We start from the raw sequence: 21,746 nt of genomic DNA, 5'->3' as shown, positions 1-21,746 counted from the left end.
TTCTTTCATTTGCATCATTTCATTGCGTCAATCAAACAGTTTTTGACAGAATTAGGTCTGTTCTTGCTAAAGTACTTGTTAAAAAAATGCTTTGCTTAGATTATTTTATTTAACAGTTTTTCTTTTCTGCAAAGTGTTGTCTAAAAAGTTTTTTTTTTGAATAAATATAGAATCTCCTCATTATTTACCAAATGGTTGTCATGGAAAATTTTAGCACTTTCCTTTGAAAGAATGTGTTTTTTAAACTACTGGATATTGGCACAGAATTGTATTTAGGATTTTATAGGCAGGGGTGGGACGGTGGCACAGTGGTTAGCGCTTTTGCCTCAAACCCTGAGGGCCCTGGTTTACATCCTGATTGGATCCTATAAGTATGAAGTTTGCATGTTCTCCATTGTGCATGCATGGGTTCTCTATTGCTTCCTCCTACAGTCTAAAAACAATCTTCATAGGTTAATTGATATCTTTAAATTGCCCCTGGGTGTGCATGTGCAACAGACTGTTCAGGCTGTGTCCTACCTTTGCCCAACAGTACCTGGGTTGGCTCCAGGTGCCTCGTGACCCCAGAAGGGATATAGCCAGTTCTGAAGATGGATGGATAGATGGATGGATGGGAATGGATGGATGGGTGGGTTAAATTGTGACGTTGAAGGGTATTCAGCAGGTTTTGGAAATGGATGGATTGATGAATGGATAAATTGGTGGATGGATGGATTTTATAGGCTATAAGTGCTTAATTAGATTCACTATTGGCATTGTGCACCATAGTGCTTTTGAGCATCTTTAACTCCCGGTCTACCTATAGCTGCTGCCAGACTAATCTTATTTAATTATTGTATTGCATGAGTGGGGATTGGTGTTTTTGTTTGTTTTTATGTACAGCAGCTTGAACTGTTTTCTTTTCAAGAAAAGTGCTTTAGAAATCAAATCAATTTGAATTTAATCTAAAAAAGCTTCAAAATAGAGAGAGAAATTTCCCTTTTTTTTAAATCAATTTTTGCTCTTTTTCAACCACTATATTGTTGGCTAACCGGATGACAACTGAACCAGGAGAGCCGTCTACCGGCTCAGACTTTGCACAACATGGGTCTATTCATTGTTTTTGACTCTTCCTCAGACCTTAGAAACCTGTGTTTGGACTGATATAATGCTGGGGATTGTTAAACAAAGATACATTTTAGTTACAGAAATGGAAAAGAGGAACTGTGAGGTTCGCTTTCCTGGCTTCCCTTTTCTCTCACTGCCTTGTCAGACAAACCTCATGGTTTCTGCAGAGCTTAAAAAAGAACTGATGAGCTAAATCTGGTGAAATGAAATAAACACAGTAAACAGCAGCAGGGCATGTATTCACACCACACGCGTTCATCTAGGCTAACGTGGGCTGAGGAGCATGCAAAACATAAACACAAATCCACACAGTGAAAGAAAGCCCAAAGGCCTTACAAAGCACACTTGTTGCAATTGCTGCTCGTAAAATAGTAAAACATTGATTATGTAGCCGCAGAAGCCTGCAGTCTGCACAGATGTCGATGTTCTTTGAGATTCCGGTTGTCTGCTGGCTAGACCTTTACTGAGCTGCAAGGCATCAACATTTCAGTGAGAACAGTACAGAGATTCTTTTCTGTCAAATTATTGCCTCTCGCTATTTGGATACGGAAACAGTTCCAGCTAAAAGGGAGCACATTATTCTTCTGATTTATGCTTCAAATCTGGGAGTCTTTTTTCCATCCATGCTTAACTCTGAGTCCCAGGAAACTCTAAAATTTGTAAAATAAAAAAAAAAAAAAAGGATTTTCAACACGAAACAGAAGATTTTAGAATTTGTGTTATCTCATGTTGATTGAAGCTATAAAACAAATCCCTCCCAGAGTTAGTGCATATAAGGTTTTACAAGAAAGGTTTTTAAGATATTTCTATGTGTTATGAATCTGACAAAATACTAGGATTCAACAATTTTCTTCCCCAGGATTTGTTTCAACCCTAATTTGGGGTTTTTGTTTTGGTTTGATGTATGATTTGTATATTACAATAAAAAAACTAAAACACATTTAAAAATGTTCTAATAAAGGAAGTAACAGTGTAGAAAAACCTTTCAGTTGTCTTAGTCCAAGCCTGTACACTGTCAAAACACAATAATAATAAGTAACTAGGTGCACAAATGTTTTAGGGTATGGGGAGGTAAGAAAGAAGAATAACTGTGAAAATAACAATAACAATAAAACAAACACCGATTACAATGGATGCGTTTTTGCAACCACGTAGAGTGTTTGTCTGTCTTTGTTGCTACACACTGTTCATGTCTGTTTAGGCTTTTCCTTACTTTTGTGGGCCTTTTGTTTTTTTTCCTCGTTGTTGCATAAATGAAAAGGGGTCTTTGCAGTCCTTTACTGGAAGAGTCATAATGTAAACAACATGTGGGTTTGACACTTTCAATGTAAATGCAGTAGGGATGAATTGATTCTTTTTCCACACGATTTGGTTCAGTGGTAACATGGTTCTGTTTTAAACCGAGAATTGTGGCATCCCTACAAAACTTAACATTGTTCCAGGTTTTTAAGCAAATGTAATAATTGCAATTTTAGTTTATTGCAAAAAAAAAAATATGACCTTAAGTCTCTCCATTCAGTGATAGTGTATCATATTTCTCCTACGTATCTTTGTACAACTATTGTTTAGTGCCGTGTTTAGCTGTACTAGTCATTAAATATTCAGTCATGGATGTCAGGAAGCAGAGCAGCTGCCTGCTAGATGATTAGTCAGTGGTTCAATTCAATTTCCTGACACATTGGATCTCTGAATAGGTGGGAATTCTCTTCAAACACTTGCTGAGTTGCAGTATTGGCTCTCCTCACCCTAAAATATCTAAATACACGATCCACAAAATTTAGATCCATATTTGTTTCCTTAAAACAGTTTCAGCTGTTTGCCTTCAATATTATCTGTCGTGATATAACCATAGCATTAGATGGTCCCCACAGAAAACATACTTTATGTGAATTGGATTCTTTGCTCTGTTATAAGCTTTTATTGATGAACGTGGAAATATTTGTACTAATGTACTGCTGATTGTGAACATTTGTACGTGCAGTCTGATTCCCTTCAGAGGCTTTATTTACTGTTGACTTGTGAATTTTCTAAAATATGACAACTTTGAAATAATAGCCTCTGTTAACAAAACTTGCCAACAATCAGTCAGTTTAGCAGTTTTTTCTTCACCAATCTTCCTTTGCCCCCCCCCCCCAAGTGCTCGTGTCTGCTCTCTTTATTTTTTTTGTCCACATTTACTATTGCCTCATATTATTTGTCCATCCTCTTGCTTTTTTTTCTTTATTTAAAGGTTTATTATTCTCACTGGGTCTCTCCTTCACCTCCTCATACGTCACCTCCTCCAGCCTGGCCTTACCCTCCTCCTTCCTCACTCTGTCTTGCTTTCCTCTCATTTTTCTGCCCGTCTGCTGCTCTTCACATTCCAAAACCATCGATCCATTCCAGCTGTTTGACCTTTGAAGGAAGCAAGGGTGGATTTGATAAAAAGGAGAAGTGGGTACAGAGGAATGGAGGGAAGTGGAGAAGTCCTACTGCTGGGAAGCAGATGATACAAAAGACGCACTTCAGGAGATTTGGTTTCAAAGATCGAGTAATTGGTAAATTATTAAGAGCTGTTAAGACACCTAGAAGGAAATGCTTATTTGTACATTTCATTTAAAACTTGTAATAATAATTCAATAATTTTGTATTGTTTTAAATAAAAAAATTAAGATCTGGTGCCTCAATTTGGCTTAAAACAAAAAGATTAAGAGGTGAAGAAAAATTAAGTAAAACAGCATGGGGACCAATTAGACAAAGGAGATCAATTAGGAAAGCATCTACAAAGACAAAATATGAGCTGAGAGAGGAAAAAAGGCATCCTGAGGTGAAGGGGAGGCTGACACATGAGGAGATAACAACCCTAACTGCAGACATTAATCCTTAACAACTGTGAGGTGAAGAGACAAAAAATGCAGCATGCTTTGGTCTTATTCTTTCCTGCCCATGCTGGCGCTCTGTTCGACTTCTGTTCTTAGTTTTTCTCGGAGTGGCGTGGTCTCCACCTCTCCGCGTGTTCCTCTTGAAGGTCACTCAGGAGGTTCCTTGTGCTGTTTCTGTGTGTTATTGTGAACGGGCTAAAGTATTCAGTTGCAAATGAGAAGGTCATCCTGTCTGCTTTTGTTAAGGTTCATTTTTTTCCCCTCAGTTTTTCACTGCAGGCTACAGCTACCTGTTTTTGCAAAATTCATAGCACACTAGACACAGCAGGCATGTTTGGATAAGGTAAAAAAGTTGTACTTTTTTATAGTCTACCTTTATAACTAATGCAGTCCTATGAACTCACAAAGCACTGAAATATTTCATTAACTATCAAATGGAGGAAAACAATCATTTTGGGCATCAGCTTGCATTATTTTTCTTAATTGCTTTTAAAATGCCTCTCTCCTTGAGTTCTCTTCTAGGAAACTGTTCCCTTATTTTTGACTTTCAGGAAGTGCTGCCCATTGTTTGGAGTGAGGATGTGAGGTAAAAGGGTAGCTGGAGGCTTTAGAGGGCAATTGAAGACCTCTAACGGAAAGTTGGAGCTCTCGTTCCAAGGTGTAAACAGGGGCGTGTTTTTGTAATAACAAACCTCAATTAACCTTTTAATAAATCCTGTAAGGTGCCTGAAAGACTCAATACTGACATGTTTTCTTCGAACCTTGGTCTTTTTTTAATCTTTTTTTTTGTATGTGCGGCGCATTGTTTGACTGAGGTCATTTTAAGGCGCCATAGAAATTGACTAAACTTAAACTAATAGTCCAAAAGTTTGTTAAGCACATTCTCATTGTTTCTCAAACAGTTGAAATTCAGATTATATTTGTGATTGAGAATTTGGAACAAAACAAAACAAAACAAACATTGCATTTGAGAACAGTATAGAAAACAACCCCCCACCACCTCTCAAATAAGTCAAAATATATTCAAGTCTAAAATGTTCTTTAAAAAAGCAAAAACTAATCTGCCAATAGGATTAGACAAATAGTCTTGCCAAGAGTTTTATTATTTATTCATCGCCGAGTTAACCATGCGACTCATCCTAGAGGAAGGATTGTTTCGCTGTGGCGACCGTTGATGGGAGAAGCCGAAAGTGGAAGAAGTTGAAGATTCCATTGGTAATTGGGCATCTAAACTTTAAAAACATTACATTATTGAATGCAAAAATTAAAAAAGAAAAACTGTTTACAATGGAAAAACAGCCCCTCCCAGATATAAGTTTGAACATTTAAAAAAAAAAAATACATTCTGCCATTAGGGTAAGAAAAATGGTCTTACCAATAATATTTATTGTAAGAAAAAAAATCTAGTCGCTAAGATATGTTTCTAATTAAGACATTAATACATTTTAAACTTCCTTTTGTCTTTTACTTTGAATTACTTTGGTGCACTAAGGAGTTTCCTTCATTCCTTCTTTCATTCGTGTTTTCTTAATTATTTTGCCTCTAAAAAACTTTTTTGATGAGATTATTTTTCTAGCAAGACAGAAAATAGGACACATTTTATGGAAACAAGGGTCTTTTTACTTTTTTAAGATTCCATTTCTGCAGCATCTGAGGGCTCAAGTTTTTGCTGATGTTAGAGGAAAATCAGATTGAAACAACAGTGAGGTGTTTTAGTGCAGCGTGAACTGTCGTCCTTTCCCCCCTTCTCCTCCATGCTTTCAGCAAACATGTCATGGTACCACAGGCACAGGCCTTTGGGACACAATGAAAGCTCTGTGTTGTGTTCAGGGAGATCCAGAAGAGTTGTGAAATGGGTCAGGGCATCAGAGCGGGTTTAAACTTGGTTTTTATCTGGGGCAGAGTGATTTATTAGAATAAAGATGAGCTTTGAGGAACTAGGGTAGACATCAGCCATGTAACCTACTGTACACCTGAGGCAGAATGACAGGGGTGTTGGAGAAACATGTGGAGACACAATTTGGGCTTTGATAGAAAAAAATTAATAAAGAGCGAGGTTTTCTTGAGAAATTCTGCAGGATGATCAGAAAACTACAGGATGATATGTGAATTACTTTAGCAATTATACCATGGTCCGGGTGAATACTCGATTCTGATTGGCTGCTGGGTGTCCATTAAAAAGTGATAATGCACACCTAAAAAAGAAGTTCCGATCTCATAGCTTAAATGTTCTGTATCACTGCGCTGGCTTCTTTAAAACAAACTTTTGCTTCTCCATCTTGACTAAAAATAAAACGTTTGCCGCTGCAGTCGAGGTCATCAATAGGCTCAGCTGGCTCAGCGTTGTCACGTTACTGTGACAGTTGGCTTTTTGTGAAAAAAGCAATCCAAACCGAAAAAAATAACAATAAAGTACTAAAAACGGATTGAATGCTTATTTCTTTTGTAAGTGACCATGGTATAAGCGAGTTAATGGCCTTCGAAGTTTGCATTAACAGAAATTAATGCACCTCGCGGAAGCAACCGTTCGACGCAAAGCAGAGGATGGTGCAGGCTTCCACGGCGAGCGTTAATTTCTGATAATGCACACTTTGGCGGCCATTGACCCTTAAATATAGTGCTTGAAGTTTGAATAATTTGAAAAAAATGAAAAATGATGGGCAAACCTTAAAAACTTACTTAGCCAGTATTTTTGGTTGTCCACTGAAACTGACTCTTTACTGAACATAAACACAAAAAAAGGAGAAAGATCAATAATGGTTTGTTATTAGAAAAGAATTCTAAATAGAGAACATTTTAACCAAAAAACTAACAATAAAACTCCGTTTAAAATAATTAGATTGATCAGATTCTGTTTGCTGATGTTTTAAACCCTTTTAAAGTAAAAATGTCAGTATTAATCGTGTATTTTGTTAAAAAAAAAAAAAAAACGATTTATCTCTGAAATTTTATCTGTTGAATCGTTACGTCTTATATCAGGGTAAAACAGATAAAAGTTGACAAAAGCAGCTATAAAGTTTAGAAAATAATTAAGAAACAGGGAACTTATATGGACAACGAGAGAAAAAAAAGAGTTTTTTTTTGTATTAAAACAGAAAGACCAAAAATAATAAGAGGCTATCGCCATAAGGATGGGGGTGAGGGGGGATTGGGAAGAAGAGTCGGCTCTAGAGGAAACAAAATGGATGGAGGGAGAAATGGAGAGATGGAGGAGGAGGGGGAAAGACGAGGGAAAATCTTGCCGGAAGGGTTTCTGGGTCGAATTGAGCTTTGCCAGGTACCACTGGGACACACAGAATTCAAACACTGACACACTGGTGTTCACACACACACATACTGAACACACTGTAAAGTGCAAGAGCTGAGAGTATTTTGGGGAATTTAATAGTCTTATAGGCAAACATCCATCTGAGATTACAGAGATAAAGCGACAGATCAGAACAAGAGCAATGTGAAGAAAAAAATGCACAATTTTCAATTTTTTTTTTCAGTAAAAGAAACCCCAAAATTATCTGGATGACACAACACTTGACTCAAAAGAGAAGTGCAGTGTCTTTTTTGAAATTGCAGGTGTAGTAAAGTCAAAGCAGACACTTTTAGTGTTAAGGTTAATCTTATTAAGGCATTGGGATGCAACAAATCACTTTTCCCACAATTTGGTTGATACCCTAGTTTTTTCGGGTCACGGCTTTTTTTTGGTTGGATAAAGCATTTGTGTATTACTACACATACTAAAAACATTTTTTTTAATTCAGAAAAATTCTTACTTTAATTTGCTAAAAAGCAAGTAAAACTGTGAAAAACTCTTTCAGTTGGTTTATACTAAGCCAGGTGTTATTTTGCATAAAAATAAATAATAAATCCTTCTTTAATTTAGCACAACACATGTATTTGACACTGTCAATTTGAAAATACTGGTGTGCATTACGGATGCCACGATTCACGTACAACACAATGCAGTCCAGTAGTGTAGCATAACGGTTTGGATTGAAGAATTGAAGCACTTCTACTCTCCTGTTGTGTCTTTTCTAGTTGAACTGATCCATTTTTAGGGTCATGTAGGCATAAAGAAGTTCTGGATGGATTTACTTCAATGGAAAAATTAAGGAAAGTTTAACTTCAGAGGTTTAATTTAGCTTTTTTGAGCATTCAGAATTGATTAGTGCAAGATCTTCAATTTAGTTCAAGATTAGTCATGACCATGTTTACATATTTTAATATATACAGTACTCCAACAAAAAATGTGTTTTTATTGTTTTTAACCTGTTCTTGTAGCACTTTTCATATGATGGAGGACATTTATAAAGAAACGTCAGCTCAAAATTGCACTTCTGAGTATTTTTTTTTATTTAAAATGTTGTGAATTAGGAGCAGACAAAGAATATTTGTTTGAAGAGAGCTTATTTGTGACGTGGAAAATATGCTGGGCGGGCTACAAGCTCCCTGCTCCACTCTAATACATCCACTTGCAGACAAATAGATCCATGCACGTCTTTGTTTTCTTTGTCTAAGCTGGCATTTGGATGAATACTGTACGGCTTGAGAACTCTAATATTGCCCACCTAATTTTTTGCACCACTAATCTAAAGTTGGGGGTGTAAGGGGTTGTAAGCTTGTGAAATAGACCATAAACATAGGAATAGTGGAAAATGAGGGCCAACAGTCCTGCCCACAACTCAAAGGCGAATTTCTAATGACTCATGCAACTCTGCAGATATTATGTTCTAGAAAATGGCTTCTTTTTTAAATTTAGCGTAAATACAGTATAATCATAATTAAAATACCACTGGCAATGCTTTTAAAATAGATTAAGATGATCAGAGTGGGACTTTTAGTTAAAACTCAGTTCTAAATCAGGTGGAATGGAAAACCTTTTCTGATTTATGTCAGAAAATTTGGGCATGACTTTTGCTCACACTTTAGCCAGTTAGTTTATATTTTAAATTCAGCAGAGATGTCTTCTCTCCCTTATGCACTTTGATCAGCCTGCCTTATGAACAAACATCTGTTCAGATGCAGTTCAGTCACCCAAGTGGATTAAATTGAGGAAAATTCAAAAACGTAACAACCTTTATCCCTTTAAAAGTTTGACTTTTAGATTTTACTGAGTTATTTGAATTAAAATAGTTACCAAAAGTCATCATTCATAACATAAATTGTATCATTTGATTTACTATTTAAGTTAAATTGTGTTGCATAAAGAAATGCTCAGAAATTTCCATACCAGTAACCAGTTTTGTTTTATTATTCCTTATTTAATAAAAACAACCAAAAAAAAAAATAACTATAAAAATATCTAAAGCTGCTTCAAAAATATTACATCTTTTAGAGCCCTGCAGGGGGCACAGGGGGAATTTCACGGCCCAGTAACTGTAACGTGAGCCGGCTTGTGATACCTTGTGCACTGAAGGGGCAGAAAACCGGCAGAAGCCCTGATGGAGATGCTGCAATGTGGCCACTGTAAACACACGCAAGGGAAGAACAGAAGCCTGAAGGGGAAAAAGGAGGTGGAAGGAGGGCGGGATAGATAGACGGATGCATAGATGGAAGTGGGTGGAACCCACCAACGACAGAAACCCCATAGGGAGGCAAATCTGATAGAAACACTGTAAGTACCCTCCTCCTTTTGTCCCATCTCTTTATCTGATACTTGTGTTGCTGTTATTGTATATTTTTTTAAACCTCAGTCCACAATCCAAAGATACACATTTTAAAAATATATTTAGAAAGAAAAAAACAAGTTTCCTGTAAATTAATTGCCTTTCTATTTTAGAATCATCACAAAAATCCAAATTTGGGAAGAATTGCTGACCATATCCAGGCATTGCAAAGCGAAACAAACAGCTATTATTCGATTTTTTTTATTATCAGAATTTGTGATTGACTGCTTGGCTAAAAGCCCACCTCTGTCTGTTGCCCACTCTGATGCATTAGCAGAAAATGACACTCCACAGCCCCCTTTGTAACCTTAAAACGTTGCTCGAAGTGGTAGGGACCGCTGCTCTTAGCTGGACTATAGCTGAAGCATTTTAACCCCACTCAGAGGGTGGGAAAATCTTTTTTAAAGCCAGGAGATTAGATAAAAAATAGAAAATAAGTTCCAACAGTAAAAGCATGTAAAAGCACAGTGAAAGCATGCTGATATTACTGAGTTGGCCCCACGAGGTAGCAAACAGATGCAACGCAAACGCGCTCGCTGCAGGGAAAATGCAACAATTATATCTGATATTTTCTAGTGTCAGGAATAATTGTTTTCACTTTTTCCCTGCCGCAGGTGGGTTATTAAATAACGGGCTAAGAGATGCCCTTTTTGAGTCACAAAAGAAAACAGGATAACTAGTAAGGGTACATGTTCAGCAAAGCTGTCAATGCAGAACATTTAAGAAATCCAAGTATGAGTCTCTCCAATCTAGCTTTTGATTTTGTTAAAATAAAATAAAATAAAAATACAAAAAACTCACAGACGGCACCTTGATCATAAAATCTGGCTAAAAGAAAAATAATCACCATATAAACCAAACCCTGAGGAAAGATTCAAAAAGATTTCCTTCTAAATCAGCCCCTGTAACCTGACTGGATCTGCTGTATTGGGGTGGTGTAAAAGTCAAAGCAGCCATAAAGATTGGCTTGATGGACATCAAATGGAAAGCAGCCCCACTCATGAACGGAGCCTCCATATATCTTTGCAGGTGAAGTCAAACGTATTGTCGGTGGGATAGCCTTGATCCCATTTGTGTCATCCTGCAGGACAGCATTTTGGATGGAAAGGGTCAGGGACAGCTGGATTTGGGGGGTATTTGTATTAGGGGGCATCTGCTCCTCGTCCATTAAAAGATTTACTCCCATTAAAAGCTGACTGGAGAGCAGATTATCTCACCTGTGGGTGACAAAGAAGGATTTGCTGATGAAGCTTTAGTTTGCCTCAAACGAACAGAGCTTCCCTCAGCTCCATGGCAACCCACCGTTCACACAGCAGACACACATGATGGATTCAGCTTCATCACACTAAAGTGTCACCAAAGGCAGAACCCCGTCTGCGTCTGCCCTCTCAGCGTACATTGCATCATGCTAAGAACTCATCAATTAGGCAGGGTTTAAATACCTAGATTGTGTGTTGTCATCAGCTCAGTGGTCTATTATGGAGCTTCTGTAATCAGACTCTTCTGAGAACGGTGACAGTGTCTGGAAGTCTGACTCACAGGTCTCTGTTTACCTGGAAGAGCTGAGCCGTTGTAACTTTCACAGCACCTTAGCTTCAGCGCTACATTTTCATTTTTCTTCAAACTTTAAGTCACACTCCAATCATCTTTGATTTCTTTTAAAAGTATTCCTGGTGGTCATTCAATCAGGATTATGTTTTTAGCCAAAATTGAAAATCTAAAAATAGAATACAAATAGAAACCAAAATAGAAAGGGAGTTCATTTACAGGAACTGCTGCTCAGAAGGTACCCAGATCTGATCCAGCAACCCTCTAGCCAGAGGCCCGTGTTGCTAAACACGAGGTTATTACTGCCTATTTTGTTTTGTGTTGATGCAGCACATATTTCAAGTTAGTGTAGATAATTGTTCATCTTCTCCGCCTCAGGTTCAGCATGCATGTGGGCTCATTACTGGATTTTCACTGTCGGTGAGATAAATAAGCCCGAGCAGGTTGAAGGTGCTTTGAGCCAAATCAATAAAGTCATTTAAAGTTTTGAAAAGCAGAGAATCCCTTGGATTTAGAGGCTCCACACTTTTCCACGCAGCACCTCTAGTGTCGTTGGGGCCGACCTCGTTTGTGGTAGCTTCTGACTGGTTTGTACGACGGGGTATTAAGCCCATCATTAAAGAAAAATATATACAATAAATGGATACGAATAAACTTGTAAAATTAAGAAAAAGAAGTTCAAATTGTACAAGATTCAAGTCATACAGTTACAATTTTATATGGCAAAGAATATAAAATAATTCAACAATTGACCAAAGTAATGCTGTAAAGTTATGCTTCAAAAAGTCATAATTTTCTAAGGAAAAAAGTCATGCTTTTCGAAAACAAAATGCTTCATTTAACTTTTACAATGCTTCAGGAAAGTCAATCATTTAATTTACGTTAGATTTAAGTTGCTAACAATTAAAAAACAACTTTTTTGTAAATGAGCAACTTTGATTTTATGAACATACAACCTTATTGTCAAAAAAGCATGACTTTTTCCTCGTGAAATTACAACTTTTTAATCATTATTTAGGATTTTATTCTTGTAAAATGCTGACTTTAGAATAGAATAGAATAGAATAGAATAGAATAGAATAGAATAGAATAGAATAGAATAGGTCTTTAATAATTCCTGAGGAAATTTAAAAATTGATACTTTATTTGTCCCACAATGGGGAAATTCTTCTCCGCATTGGACCCATCCCCGCTTCATCCACTGATGTAGGAATACAAGTGACGGTGTGTATAAGCCATAACAGAGTTACAAAGACACAAATAACACAGTTACACCCACACAGTATGATTGATGGCTGTGAAATACCCAGCAGAAACTCATTAATCAAAACAGACATCTATATTGTGTTCATAAGCGATGAAATCAGTACTAGATTCTTTCCTCAACTCCTGACAGGAGAAGAATCGCCCGGCGTTTATTGCAAGAGGCTGAGAGGTTTATAATGCATTAATGGATGATGGATGTGGAGGTTTAGTGTACACGCATGATAAACATGTCATCTGCTGCGTGCTTAAGTCATGCTGTGGCACCACCCCCTGCATGAAGCCACAAAGAGCAAACCAACTGTGGCTGCGGGCCATTTTTAAATCCCATGTGCAGGCTGAGCTACAACAATGTGCCTCCTTTCTGCTCCCTTCCTTTGTTTTCGTCTCCCTTTTTTCCCCTCCTCCTTGCCTTTCTCTCCACCCTCTTCCTTCCTCTTGTCGTCTCCCTTCCTGGTTGCAAAGCGAGCCGGGCTGACATCATCACCGTGCTGCCGCCCTTTGTTGTGATGTGGAAGTGGAGACGTGGAAAGTGAGTAGCTGGCACCTCCCGCTGATGCTAGTCTGGTTGCACTACAGTTACTATGGCTACACCGCTGGTTGTCATGTGCGTTGCTATGGTTGCCCAGAAGGGGCTCTGGTGGAAGACAGCTCTGTGTGGTAATTTGTGATGGAAACTTTAGCGCTGAATGATGAGAATTTTTTTATTTAACGTAAAAATACCCCATATGCCAGTTACACTTTCTAAACACTCTTCCTTGTTTTACCTTGGTTTGTTTCTTTCTACCCATCTGTTTATTGAAGGCCTTTATTCTGGAGTATTAGCTTGTGTTCCATAAATCAGAGCCCCACACTGAGACTTTGTATCAGTTAAGCTTTGACAGGAATGCTGGTTCTCTTTCTTCCTCACTTCTTTATGTTTTTTTGTTTTTCTTTTTGCTATCAACCCTTCAACTGTGTAAACGGTATAAACAAATGAACGTTTTTAAAGAATGTTTAGGATGGGTGTTCTAGACATTTGGGATTGATCGGGATCACAGATAATCAAGTACGTCAGCTCTTCTTCCTCAAAAACAGGTGAATGCGCCTGCAGTGTTTTAGCATTCTCTTCTGGTTTGTAGTTACTTTTCTTTAATAGTTTGCTGGGCAGAAAGTTGTATCTTATAAATTGAGTTTAACAAATAAAATCTGATGGAAATTTAGGAAGGAGCTTCATATTGGTGCAGTGGTTAGCGCTCTCAGTTTGGATGTTTGGATGTCCTCCTCTTGAGTGCACGTTTTTTTCCCCAGGCACTTTGCTTTCTTTGCACAGTCCAAAGCTATGCTTCTTAGGTTGATTGATTTCTCTAAATTGCCTCTACGTGTCCATAAGAGTGTGTGGTTCTGCAATGGACTGGGCAGCTTGTTCAGGGTGTATCCCACCTTCTCCCAAAAGTAGCTGGCTTGGGCCCAGTAACCCTGTGACCCCAAAAGGGATTCAGTGGGTTCAGAAGATGGATGGATGAAATTTGGTAAAATATTAAGATTTCTATTTATTTTAATTTAGATAATTTCTCCTGATATTTTATTTTTGCTCTGCAATGCTTTATGGTAAAGGTCACAATTTAGCAGATCTTGATTTTCTTTTGGCTAATTTTGATAGATGTGAATTATAAATAAAGATTTTTACCCTCACAACCACGCTGACCGATCCAGTTATCCAGAACAGAAACAATCGAGTTAATGGAGTATTATGGCGGTTTCAGGAGTTTCAGTGTGCAGAGAAAAGCTGTAATAAAATCATGCACAGAAGGACTGAGCGAGATAAAAATCCAGGGATTATTATGGGCTGGTTTGGGTACTGGTGGAGGAGCTGATTGTGTAAGTGCTCATTGTGGTTTCGAGAGCTTCTAAGTTAGCCATGAGGGAAGAGAAAAAAAGAAATAAGAAAACTAGAAAATAGCTACTGCAACAGCAAGACTTTATGCTAAGCGGGACCAACAAGGATGAAGAAATGAAACAAACTTGGTAGATATTTAAACTCAAACACAAACTAAAACAAACTTCTTATGAGTGTATGTTTTGCTCCACTAAAGAGATGCATTTTGTGGGGTTTGAAGAAAATGGAGACAGAATTTAAATGAGGTTTTTTTATGATTTCACCTTTTAGTTGGAGCCACAGGAAGAAACTATTAGGATTTTGTTGTCGTTTGCCTTTCTAATGTATATTGCATTTATATGATCCACTGGAATATTATAGCAGAAAAGTGATCAATCCTAAAATGTCAGGTGCTAAACTAAGACCTTATTTTTTGAGAGAAAGAGCATTTTAAAAAAGGAACCTTTAGGAATCACTTAGTCTAATTTTAGGAACCAAATGAAAATAAAAAGAGCTAAACGCGAAACCAAAAATGAATAAAAAAACTATTTAAATTAAATTTAATTAATTTAAATGTAATCTTCAATTACTAAACAGAATACACACGTAAATGTAGCAACTAAAGAAATGCTACACATCCTGCAATAATACAGGGACTTCTTGTCTTTTTAAATCAACTTTTATCAGTTAAAGTTGATGCAACAAACAGCATTTTTCACTGTCATTTGTATCCATTAAAGGCAACTTTACAACCTTGTACAACCTTGAAAAGTATGTGTTAAGATGCAGACTTTTTGGTAAAGAAGATGCTGCATTTGAAGAAACACAAAAACAAAAGAAAAGAGCTTAAATAACAGAATCATGTGCCATAAATATGACTTAAATTCTAAAGGGAATCATTAAAGAACGAGTGTGTGGAGGGGTTGTAGAAATTCTTTAGCATAGAGGGCTGTAATCCCGAAGGAGCAAAGACTTACCTTTGTCCTTCTGCACAATGCTAAAGGACATCAGTGGACCATAATAGATGGGAGGACCATGGGACCATGACACCAGGAGTTCAAAAACATTATGGGCTGACTTTAATTTAGAAGCCCAGAAAGAGTGAAAGTTGGCAAGATTTTTCTGTAAGGACAGCATTTATGTGAAAAATAGATCCAAGGTTCTCCTTCAGGACGAAGAAAAAACTGTTTCCTTAACAGCAAAAACATTTGATGAAGAGCAACGTAGCAACGAATATTTGCCTTATTCTTTCCAAATTATTTTTTCCGGCCTAGTTTTATCTGGAAATTGTCCAGTTAAGCGGACATTTTTAATGAAAACAAAAAATAAACAAATACTTTTGTATATTTTAACACAACATAGCAAAGGCAAACTGCAAACTTGCTGTTTTCTTTCAGTAACATTGGTTTCAAAAGTAAAACTAGCAAAGACAACTTTAACAATATGAGTAAAAAATTACGGATGCAAAGATTTTGGTCTGTGTTCGATATATAATTTGTGTTTTACAAAAATCAGTAAAATCGTTTTATGATTTGCTATTGAACAAGTAAAAACAACATTTCAGTTGGCTTTTACCAAGCCTGGTTTAATGTAACAAAACAATATTAAATATATTGCATTTAGCTCAGCATGTATGTTTGATACTTTTAACGTAAACGTGTGCAGTAGTGATGTTACATTACACTTTCCCCAGGATTCAGTTCAATTATGTAACATTTGGATCCAGTTTTATTCAGGTCAGTTCTATTCAAACAACTTTATTTATTCCTGAGGGGCAAAACAGTAGCTTTTGAAAATAATTACAAGATGTAAATGCATTACAAAAACATACTATGTAATACTTCTGAAACTATGATTGTGGCTTTCCTGGCATAAACTGTTGCTAATGGTCTAATGAGAGCAGTCCTGACAAATGCAAAAGGCTCTAAATATAAATGTAGCCTGAAACGCCTAAAATGACTTGCAAGAGTTGAATACTGACTGAAGCGGGCGGCAGTGTTAGGCTGGTTTCCTCTTTAAAGTAAAGAAAAAAGCTTTGAAGCCACCAAAGTGAGCAAACATGAGAGACGCCAACTGATTATTCGCCCGGGCTGGACTTCAAACACACTTTAAACTTACTGAGCCTTTATGTCAGTAAGTGAAAGTAACTTCCGTTGTGATGTGAAATGTGTCCTACCTTATTTACCTAAGGTTTGTTCTCTCTGCCTGCAGCAGCCTCTCCCCCTGAGGACTGCTGTGTTCAGCTGCTGCGTTTTCCTCTGACATCAGGCTGTCGTGTGTCTGTGGGAATAAAGCAACATCATCACTGCTCAAGTGAACATCCATCCCTACAAAATGAGATAATCTGACTCATTAAAACCCATTGAGTCAACCCCGTGTTAATTAAATCAGGTCTGCTTTTAAAGTCCTGGTGGCCTACTTCTACTTCTGGATGGTCCTTTAAATAGGTTTTCCTATATTAGAGCAAACACTGCGTTCAGCAGTCAAGCACACCTAAACGTGATACCATGAAAATGATACGGACAAAGGATTATGCAATACCTTTCAGTTTATTTTGATATTTACATCTGCTGAGTGGTTTTTATCCATTTTTCAGGTTTAATGCAGCTTTCCATCCTTTTACACAGAGAAATATGATCTTTTACTTAAAGCAAAAGGCAACACTAACTAACAAACAGAGTCAGGAGACAGAAGATCAGGTCCAAATATAAAACTTGGTAAGGAAGTCAGAGTGGCACAAAGAAAACTTTGAGCTCAGTGCAGTGCTTAAGTATGCTGTGGCTGATTGAGTGAATGAGAGTCAGGTGTGCGGCATCCAGGAAGTGTGTTGTAGTGTGGTTAGAACCTTGGAGACAGAACTCTGACTTCTGACACCAATTCAGCTCAAAGGGCTTTCTATGAAATTCAGCATGTTTCTCTGCTGTAAAGGAGCTAACCTAAACAAAATAAATGCTAATAGCTTTTCAGTTCAATATGTAAAGTTCACTTTTTTTCCTTCAGATTTTTAAAACAGTGAAATGTTTATAGTGAAGCTGGTGAAGAATGAAGGCCTACAAAAATGTTTTGTCATGGGGATATCAGCCTGTGCGATATGCATATTGCAAAAGACGGCGATAAATGTTCACACGCTCCGATTTGTGTAATTGCTAACGGTCAGGCTGCATCTCAGGAGTGCACTGATCATGTGAACCGCCCCTGTGCGGTCCGCAGAATTTGGGAGGGGATCGAAAAACAAGAAAAAAGCACAAGACGCACCTGCATCTCCCCTTCGTTGCCCTTACCCTTAGGTGTTGTATAAATGTTCGCCCGCAGCATGTCGCATGTCTGTAGAACAAAATGTTGATGAAAATTTTTGCTCCATGGGCACACCAACCTTGACACTTCAGTCGAGTCACCTGTGTGCCCCGTACAGGTTTGCCCCATTTTTTGCTCTCCGACAGCCCGTATCCACCTGTAAGGGCAGTTGTGACTACGACTTCAGCATGGGTTTGGACTGTGGGGAGGAACCTGGAGTGCCCACAGGAAGGAGAACCTGCAAACTCCAGACAAAAATGATTCTGGCTGGACTTGAAACGGGGCCTTCTTGCTGCAAGACGAGAGTGCTAACCACTTAACCACAGTACAGTGACGATTTTTAGGAGGAAAATAATCCAGAAAGGTAGAAAAGAGACAAATGGGTAAAGAACCAAAGGAGGGAGAATTGCAAAAATATCAATAAAAAAAACAATGAATGCTAAAATATTGATTTTAAAAAGCAAAGCTATGCCAATTCATTGGAGGAACAGTGTTGGGATGTTTATTGGCACAACAGCAGAATGACTTCAGGACTGTGTCAGGAAACACATAACGAGGAAACACCTTGTTGATGCTGCAGGGTCCTGAAAAAAAGCCAAATCATTTCTCTTGTGCGGATTTTGTGGCTGTCGAGACGGCATCATGCCTTCTCTTCATCCCAAGAGATTGAAGCCAACCAGCCTGTCGTCTGTAATCTAATTTTTTTGTCACAGCAAATGGAAGAAGATTGTAGGAAATCTAGGAATCGAAGAGTGGGAAAAGTCTTAACATGAACTTCAGGTTGAGGAGGGCATCAAGCTTAGACTGCATTATCATTGTTTCATCTGTGTGTGGTGAACAGGGTTTTATCTGAACTGTCAAATACAGCTAAAGGTCACCAGGACCCTGTCATGTTCATCAGAGCCGGGCTTTGTTCTGGAGTGCGGGACATCAAACAGGCCAAAATTATTCAAAGCACAGCAGGCTTCACTCATAAGGCACACCGTGGAGAAATAATCCTCATGGAATTATTATTCTGCTCTAGTATGATGTGCTCACACAGAACCATCTTACATCACAGCGAGTCTATCAGCGATTCAGCTGATGCCGGCTAAATATATCAGAACACACACATCCCAGGCAGGGTGTCACACATCCTCCCCATCACTGTCTGTCACGCACAGTTTGTGAATATGTTTGGAGAACTTGTGAATCACACTCATCAAAAGGCTACAGTCCGTTTGGAGGTCATCTGCATGTGTTTGTGTGAGTGTCTAAAGCACCTCCCGGTTCAGGGGCATACATTATTAAATTCATGTGTCTGTTCTGTGAGTCTCAGCCAAAAATAAGATACTTTTTTAACTCATGGTATCGTTTTTTAAATGTTCTAGTTCGAAAAACACATCCTGAACAGTCCTTTGGCACAAGAGTTGTAAAGTAGAAGATGAGGAAAACAAAAGGGACTCAGCGCTCTGTCAAAAAGTGTGTTAATATTTGAAATTGATTTGAAATGGTTTATTTCAAGCAATCAAATAAGAATAATACACAAAAACAAAACAATCATCGGTTATACATTCATATTCAATGACCTATCAAACTGAGGATAATTAGACATTTTAATAAATACTGCTTGAAAGGGAGTGGAAGGAAGCGAACTTATATAATTCCACCCCGTTATACTGTAACCATTTTATTACATGATTTATCATTATTCGGGATAATTTAGAAAATGCTCCCGCCGTTTTTCTCGCTGATGCAGCGGAGACATTTTTAAACGCAGCAGTTAGGAGGCTTCAGGTTGGATCTGCTTGCTGTCAAACAGCGTTCATGCCTCAGTTTGACAGAGGGGCTTCTGGCGACGTGCGAACTGCACATGATGCCCTCTATTTATAGAAGCTGACTGGGTGTCTTTTTTTAATTTTAATTCGGGACATCCACTGTCAAACTGGAAGCTTGTGTGCATTTGTGTTCTGTTGTGTTTTCACGCACATATGGTTTTCCCTCTTTGAGTCTAGGAGGAGAACTGTTGGCAGCTTTTGAGAAAAGTTAGATGATGAAGAGGAGATGTTTAACTCTTTGTTAGCATTATAACGTGGCAAACACTCAAGGCTGTTAGTCTGCTTTTAACTGCATTTTTATATAAACTTTGTCTTTTAATCAGCTTAAGCATTTCTACTCCATCTTCTGCTGACACGACAGAAAAAAAAACACATTTATATTATTACTCCTTATCGAGACAAAGGCCCAGCCAAAAAATTGGATATCACCGCTTTAAATTCATTGCTATGTAATTTTCAACTATTTGACCTTTCCTCTATTTTTTTCCTACTTCGATGACGGTTTTTCTATGAAAATTATTTCAAAACCCCATCACTTCCGAACGAGATTAATGGTGTTGAATAAAGTGTGTCATCCAAACCATATGAAAGCACGGAAATAGTCTTTTAGGTGGTCATAAACTCCATCAAACATTCATCTAGTTTCTCCAACCATCACTAAACTCCACAGAGAACACCAAACATCAAATCTTTCTCTGTCTCTTCTTTGAGCTGAAACAGTTGAACACAGTTAAACTAAAATAGTTATCAATGAAAACACGTGGGAATTGGGGTTGTTTTTTCTTTCTAAACAACAGCAAATTGGTAACACAGTAATGCAACATTTGATTTGAAGTTTGCTTAAGTCTCACACACATGTGGCACCACAACCTGTCATGTCGGAATGTTTATTTTTCGTTTTTGTGCCCTTTCAAATCAAGATCTGTGACTAATGAGAGTAGGATTAGAATTCAGTTAAAAGAAGTCATCAAAATGAATAGGTTTTTTACTCAGGGAATATGATACAATTTCATTAAGTTAATTCTCTATTCTTGAGAGTTACTCCAATGAGAATCATGTTTTTGGCGTTTTTAACATGTTCTTGTGGCATTTTTCTCCTGATGGAGATTGAAGAAAATGAAGCTCAAAATTGTGATTTTGAATATTTTTTTATACAAGTTGGGAAGCAAAAGCAGACAAAAAAAGCGGTCTGATAAAGAGCTTGTTTGTGACATAGAAAATACTCTGGATGGGCCACAAGCTCCCTGCTCCACTCCATTCTGATGTATCCACTCAAATGGGTGATCTCTCAGCAACAGGGCAGGGTTCCAACAATCCTCCCCACAACTCAGAGGCGAATTTCTGATGAACTACTGCCGCTCTGCAGAAAACAACCCAGGTTTTCTTTTTTATTGGCTAAAAATGACATAACCACGATTAAAAGACCACTGGGGAACACTTCTACGATAGATCGATAGAAGACTTTAAAGCATTCCTTTTTTCTCTGTTGAGTTCTACTCTTGCAATCCACCGTTCTATTGATGAAAGTTTCATTTATTCTGTTTAAATCACCTGTTATGTGAAACCTTTATTTTTCTAACCAAACAAATCGGTTTCAGAATGACAACATTGACAGTTAAATCAATATTTTATGGAATCTTGATGAATCGGAAATCAAATCAAACAGTGAACTCTTAAGTCAAATCAAATGAATTTGGTAGTGATTCTCAACCCTGCGGGGCAGAAGAGTCTGCAAAAGGATTTCCCACATTGCCTTTCACTCAGGAGCACTTCTCCATTATTGTCTTCAAACGCGAACAGTTTAGGTTTTTCTGTTTTTCTGTGTGGAAAAAGAGGGAGGACTGTGGCAGTGAAGACAGGAACTCCTCGATTCCTTAAAAGCTTTAAACCGCTTCAAAACATTTTTAGTTTTATTCTGTTAGCCCTCTGTTCCTGATGGCAACAGTTTACAGACCTGTGCTGATTATTTAACTCAACGGTCTGTTGGTGTTTGTCGACAGGGTTTGAGTTCACCTGATTGCGCTCAGAGGAAGCAGCTAATGCTTTCACCCTCCTGTCTGAGCGCCATGGAGTTGGCTAAACAAAAACAAACAAAGAGCTCTTCCTGCTTTCTTTGTCTTTGATCCAAGCCCTCCCGTCCTTCTCACTTTTTTCCGTCTCACCCGCTCCTTTCCATCTCGGTATATTTCCACTTCCCTCCCCCTTTTTTGTTTATATCTCCTCTCCTCCTTTTCCTGCCCCTGTCTGTAATGTGCCGCCAACGGAGGCGCACTGGCGACAGGACGCAAAAAACGCTGTTGTCACGGCAACATAGTGGCCTGGAGTTGCTGAAGCATTT

The 21,746-nt window shown here is 38.0% G+C and overlaps 1 protein-coding gene across 3 annotated transcripts in view; it reads left to right on the top strand.

Moving 5' to 3' along the window:
• soga1 (suppressor of glucose, autophagy associated 1) overlaps positions 1-21,746 on the top strand; it is a 79,566-nt gene that overhangs the window by 19,375 nt on the left and 38,445 nt on the right. The gene's annotated exons all lie outside the window — the stretch shown is intronic.

This window comes from Oryzias latipes, chromosome 7 (assembly GCF_002234675.1).
Source record: "Oryzias latipes chromosome 7, ASM223467v1".
NCBI classification, from domain to species: domain Eukaryota; kingdom Metazoa; phylum Chordata; class Actinopteri; order Beloniformes; family Adrianichthyidae; genus Oryzias; species Oryzias latipes.
Note: the sequence above shows the minus strand (reverse complement) of the source record. Positions and strands in the feature narration are given on the sequence as shown.